Below are 6,617 nucleotides of genomic sequence, written 5' to 3'. Positions count from 1 at the left end.
CGCAGTCTTCATGTTCAAATCTCTTTTTAGATGGCCAGATTTATGTTTTCTGTGGTCTCCCTAATTCAGTTGAGGTAAATTCCGTAGTCGTTCTTCTGCAACAGATGCAACCAGCTTCGTTCCGTGCCGCGGCTACTTTCATTCGCTGGCTCCCTGTGACAAAACATGTAACAACACTCGCTGCCTGACAAAAAGTGTGAAACACGCAGAAGACATGGTCGGATGTCTATCTTACTTCGTGCACGTACACGCAACTGGTGGGTAAGTAAATGCGTACAGTGGTGCAATTCTTAGTGTCACGTAGAAAGGCACTGCAGTGCGTTAGTGATGTTCGCGTTGTAATGAGGCCTGGTAGGGTGCAGAAGGGACGCCAACAACTTCAAATGTTAATGATCACTGAGAAGGACATAGAGAAGCCGCGTACTCGTGTGAGAAAGCGTTATCATCAATTAACATAGGCTGACAGTGGCTTCATTGTAGTGGCACAATTTGGCCAGTTGGTCGAACCGTCCAGTAAGCACATTTGTGGGGCGTTCGGGCGTTACAGTGAGCTGATGTAGAACTGCATGGTAACTGACGATACTGCTTACGAGCACAAGGGAGGGTCCGCTTATTGTTCACTAAGCACATCGTAACCACTTTACATCTGTGTCTGCCTCCGGAGAACAAGTTACGGACTCCTTGCAACATTTTGTGTCATCTGGAACCATTTCCTGACTAGCAGCAGCCGGATTAGGTAACCATGCGAAGTCTCCCGTTAACATAAACGGCTTCGTCAGGAGTGGTGCTGTGACGCGGAAGCATTTACTTCTGAAGAACGGCGTCGCACTGTCTTCAGCGATCAATCGCGGCTGTGCATGAAATTGACCGTATGCCAGTATGATGGCGATCTGGGAAGAGATCCTATTCTTCCAATGTTTTGGCGAGACAGAACTGTGTTTTTGCTGGGGTGTAAGGAGCCATCAGGTATGACTTCAGGTTGCAGCCAGTAGTAATGGAGGGAACTCTAACGGCACAACGGTAGGTCACGGACACACTGCTTCCTCGTGCGACAGTATAATGTTGCCATTGTTCAACAGGACAAGACTCGTTCATACATGGCACGTATGTCTACGAACATGTGCATTATGTTGAGCTCCTACCGAGGTAGGCATGATCCCCAGATTCGCCCCCGAGAGAACATACAATGAACAGCCACAATATCGTGACCACCTACCAAATAGCTGGTACTTCCAGCTTTGGCAGGTGTAGCAGCGGCAAAGCGTCGTGGCTTGGAAACAATGATGCCTTGATAGGTCGCTTTATTGAGCTGTTTCGCGTTTTTTATTATATATCGCATATACGAAAAGAGCCGCGAAATATCTGTTAGTAATGCCGTGCTTTGAATTTCTTTATCATCATTACCTTTTAACAAAGCAAAATATATATATATTGAGATCTTATTGTTCTGTATCTGGCCTACAATTAAAGGAACGTTTTTTCGTGACTGTAACTCATTCTAAAAATCAACATATCTTCCCTACTTTATAGTTATTGAAAACTGAAATTTCTTGGTTATGAACACTGATGTTACAGTTCGTATGATCGTTCAACAACAAAATTTTGCAGCGGATTTTGTTTCTCGGTAAAACGCCATTCAGTGCCACGACTAGCACAAGAACATGAGACTCTTATTAAAAAAAATACGTTTTCACTATAAAGTTTGCCAGACCAGAACGGAGCACAGCAAGATTCCTATTAGATTTTGACGGTACATTAACTTATTTGTACTGTGGGTTATATACCATCAGCAGCCCGCGTCAACCTGCAACACATCATAAAATCTGCTGATCTGCACTGCAAGTCTGGAAGCTAAAAGAAATAATATTATTTTACTGTTACTTTACCGCTTCCTTGCGGTATGATAGACTATATTGGAAGTCGTTTGAATACGCCGCGGCAGCGGCTCTTTCGTTCGCCACGCAGCTCAGCACCACAGATAATATGTATATAACTGAAAAATGTCTCAACAGGATGGGATAATACTCAAGCAAGCTTTAACAATTAATAATGCAAGTTTTCATTTACATAACTCTATTAAAACATTTAAATATTTCAATTGTTACACACCTTTATGAATTCACACGTAATGGCGTACATCTCTTAGTCTCGACAAAAGAATGCTACACTAGCGTTCGCTACTACGACACAGGATATCTTACTCGCTCGACTCCCAGATGAAGAAGGCAAAGAAATTGATGTTCATCACGTATTATATACTAGTTACTTATTTTAATCTTTGTTCGACATTTATCGTCTGTGGCGGTTTCATTACTCGCCGACGCAGATATTCTCAGAAATAAATAATAAAAAAAAATACATAATTTTATACAATAACACAATATGATACATATAATTTTCTCGTTACTACATAATATGTTGTTTTTGTTTCTTACTAGACGTTACAGCTGCCACCACATCTGCACACACAATTCAACTAAATCCCGTTAATTCCAGGGAGGGAATGATGAGTTCTCAAGCAACGCTCAGCGTTCAGTCACATCCCCGATCGGGTTCGAATCTGGCGAGTTGAGGGGGGGGGGGGGGGGGGGGGAAATCATATCAACTGAAACGCGCCACTGTGTTCCTCAACACGCTCCATCACACTCCTGACCTTGGGACATGGCGCATTATCTTGTTGAAAAATGTCTCTGCCGTCGTGAAACGAGCTCCACTGGACCCATGGATGTCCGCGTGAATGTTCCCCAGAGCATAATGGAGCCGCCGCCAACTTATCTCTGGCCCGCTGTGTAGGTGTCAAGGAGCTGTTCCCCTGGAAGACGACGTATTCGCACACTCCCATCGGCTTGATGAAATAGACGTAGTGATTCATCAGTTCTTGCAACGATCTGCCACCGAGCCAACGTTCAGTGCCGAAAAAATGGTTCAAATGGCTCTGAGCACTATGGGACTTAACATCTGAGGTCATCAGTCCCCTAGAACTTAGAACTACTCAAACCTAACTAACCTAAGGACATCACACACGCCGGCCGGAGTGGCCGTGCGGTTCTAGGCGCTTCAGTCTTGAACCGCGTGACCGCTACGGTCGCAGGTTCGAATCCTGCCTCGGGCATGGAGGTGTGTGATGTCCTTAGGTTAGTTAGGTTGAAGTAGTTCTACGTTCTAGGGGACTGATGACCTCAGAAGTTAAGTGCCATAGTGCTCAGAGCCATTTGAACCATTTGAACATCACACAAATCCAGGCCCATGGCGGGATTCGAACCTGCGACCGTAGCGGTCGCGCGGTTCGAGACTGTAGCGTCTAGAACCGCTCGGCCACCCCGGCCGGCATTCAGTGCCGACGGCCACGTGCTCATTTCAGTCGTAATAGCCAATATCGTTGTGTTAACAGTGGGACATACGTGGTCTTCGGCTGTGGAGGCCCATAGTTAGAGGTGTTCGGTGCACTGTGTGTTCAGACACATTTGTACTCTGTGCAGCATTAAAGTGTGATGCTAGTTCTGCAACAGTTCGCCAGTTGTCCTGGTTTGCCAGTCTGCCCAGCCTACGACGTGCGACATCTGTAATGTGGGGTGGCCTCCGAACTCCACGATATACTGGCGTGATTTCATACTGGTTTCACCAAGTGTTGAAGACACTCACCACAGCACTCCCCTAACACTCGACAAGTTGTGCAGTTTCCGAAACGGTCGTGCCGAGCCTATGGGCCATGACAATGTGCCCTCAGTCAATCTGATAGACTGCACACCTTCCCTATCCTACACACGGATAACACGCTCTCTGGTACTGCTTGCTCCGTGGGTGTGTCTGACTAGCAGTCATTCCTCGCTAGGTAACGCTGCTATCTCCTGGATGGGTTTATATCGATTGTTGGTAGGTGATCATAAGGTTCTGCATAATTAGTGTATGTGGGACCAGATCGGACATCAGACTCGCCCCTTTGCCAGTATGCGGGATATGAACGACCAGTTAAATCGTTATAGACGAGTTTGCCTCAAAAAAGGACACAACGACTTCATAATACTGTTACCAACCAAGTTAGTGCGTGAATACATGCCGAAGGATCGGAACGTCATACAATTGGATTGATACTGCTAAGTTTTTGGAAATTTGACCTTATTTTATAATCACCTAAATAATTTTGAGGACTACATTCAGCGCCGCCACCTATCGCCACTTCATCAGAGTGAAGGGGTTGAAATGGGAATATTCAACGACGTCCCAGAACCAATTCCTCATTTTGTAACCAAAACTGGCCGAGAAAAAATGTGTTTCATTTCTTACTGAAAGCTTCTCGTATTTGAAGCCACTTTGGCGCCTTTCGCATCGATGATGACGATGACGGAATCCAGTTCCGTGTGGAGACAATCGCAGACCAGGCCCCGAATCGAACCCGGAGTCCCGTGATCGAGATCAGTAACGCTAACTAGAAGACCATGAGTTACTGAAGCCTTGTGGGTGTCAAAATATCGTAGCATCAGTTTATCATGGATCGATTTTTCTGCCTGGCTCACAGACTAAAGCAACACCCTTTCGAGAATCAAGCTTCACTATGCACCAGAGTGTGCGCTAATTTGAAATTTCATGGGATATTAAAATGTGAGCCGAATCAGGATCGAACCTGGGACTTTTGCTCTTTCTAGGAAAGAGCTCTACCAACTGAGCTTGGGGAGAACCACCTACACTTTACTGTGTATAGTGTGTCTTTACGAAGAATATTAACAAAGAAGTGACTGTGAAGCAAATTTATTAGCCATGAAAATTTTCAAAACTATACTTGTTTTCCTATTTATTGCAATGTTTGTGTCATGTGGTATAGTGTGTCTTTACAAAGAATATTAACAAAGAAGTGACTGTGAAGCAAATTTATTAGCCATGAAAATTTTCAAAACTATACTTGATTTTCTATTTATTGCAATGTTTGTGTCATGTGGAAACCAAAGAAACTTGGCATCTTGCAATATTACTGATGATGGATCATTAATATCCACAAGCTAAAGTTATGGGACTAAGACAGAACCTTGTGCTAAAAAAATGCAATTAGGTTCCACTTGAATGACACTGATATCTTATTACGCAACTCTCTCCTATTGACATGATATATTTCCTGACAGAATTATAAGTTTGGATCAGTTTTGTAACATACTCTGTTACACTTTAATTTATTTTATGTTCTATCGCCTTCTCAACCATTTCACTTCCTTTTATTTCTCCTCAACTGTCTGAAATGCACACCAGAAATATGCATTCGTACATTAACACTCACATGTCTACGACAAAATTTGTATCAGCTCATATGTCAAATCGATTTCTGCATCTGTGTGAACCACGTAAATTCAAGAAGGCGATGCTCCTTCATTATGAATAGATGAAGTTTTTTTAATGGCAAAACAGGCTATCCAGTGCTACAGTTCTTCAGTAAACTCAACTGGATATGACGGACTGACTTTAACGTTGTGCTATAAAAACTATATCTAAGAGGTATTAACTAGAAACACAAAAATATTTCCATTCCAGTGTGCACTTATAGCAGAGTTCTTTTTCCTTCGTACATTGACCACGAAAGACGTATTTCATATTCTCTTACTGGATATAAATTACATCCAGCCAATGTTACAGTCACAATCCTTAGATAAAACTGAATTATTGAGCAGTACATAATAGAAACTCTTACATACGGAAGACATAAAACAACACATTTTCAGTAACTGTTTTTGCTATAGTGGGGATAGTGGTCGTACTTGCTCAACACTTGATTGAGAGGTAATTTGATACTTCTGAGTTTTTTAATATTGGAAAAGAGTCTTCCGCAGTGGCCACGTTAAACATCTTAAAAAGAAGTCGAAAAAGGTGGAGTTGGTTTTCAAAAGCGCACTCATTTAGAGTTCATCAAAGACTGAGCTAGTAAAAACAATTTTTGCGTATGGTGTAATGAGTATGACATGTTACGAATACTCCTTTACGTCTCCCAGTCACCTAATTTTACGGTTTAAATTTGGTGATTGTAATCAGCCTCTCTGAATAGAAGTTAAAGCTTTGGAAAGATTTAGCGATGGAACTAGTTCCAAACATCTCACATGTTGCATGTCAGATCTCCTGAGATGGTACATTGGTCACATCACGTAATTGTTTGGATGGTATCTGATACATAGTCGTGGAGAATTTCATGTCCCAATGTTGACCAAATCAGTTTGCGCCCCGTTTCTATTGTTTTCTCTGGTTACGAGAAGATAAAATCTGATTTATCTGCTTTCGAAGTCGTTGTCACTTTGTGGAGTAGTTGAGAAGGCTAACCGTAAAGCAGGAAAAAACAAGTAATGTGTCAACGGCATGATGAAGTGGGTACTTAAAACGTGCACAAGACGAGTTCAGCAGCAACGTGGCAAGACAGGTTTTGGAATAAAACATTTGTGACATGGAACCAGTTATGTTCTGGATGGGTTCTGCGGCTCTTGATAGACGTTATAACTTGCCACATCAAACGTCACTACCTACAGTCACTGAGTGTAGTTAGTGTTAAATGACGAAATATGCACCGATATTTGTTGTTAATTGCTCGACTGCCGTTTAAGAACTATCTATATTAATGGTCTTACACAATCTAGTAAACTATTTAC

This window comes from Schistocerca serialis, chromosome 4, assembly GCF_023864345.2.
Source record: "Schistocerca serialis cubense isolate TAMUIC-IGC-003099 chromosome 4, iqSchSeri2.2, whole genome shotgun sequence".
Classification (NCBI taxonomy): domain Eukaryota; kingdom Metazoa; phylum Arthropoda; class Insecta; order Orthoptera; family Acrididae; genus Schistocerca; species Schistocerca serialis.
The sequence above is the reverse complement of the archived record's forward strand: the minus strand, read 5'-3'. Positions refer to the sequence as shown.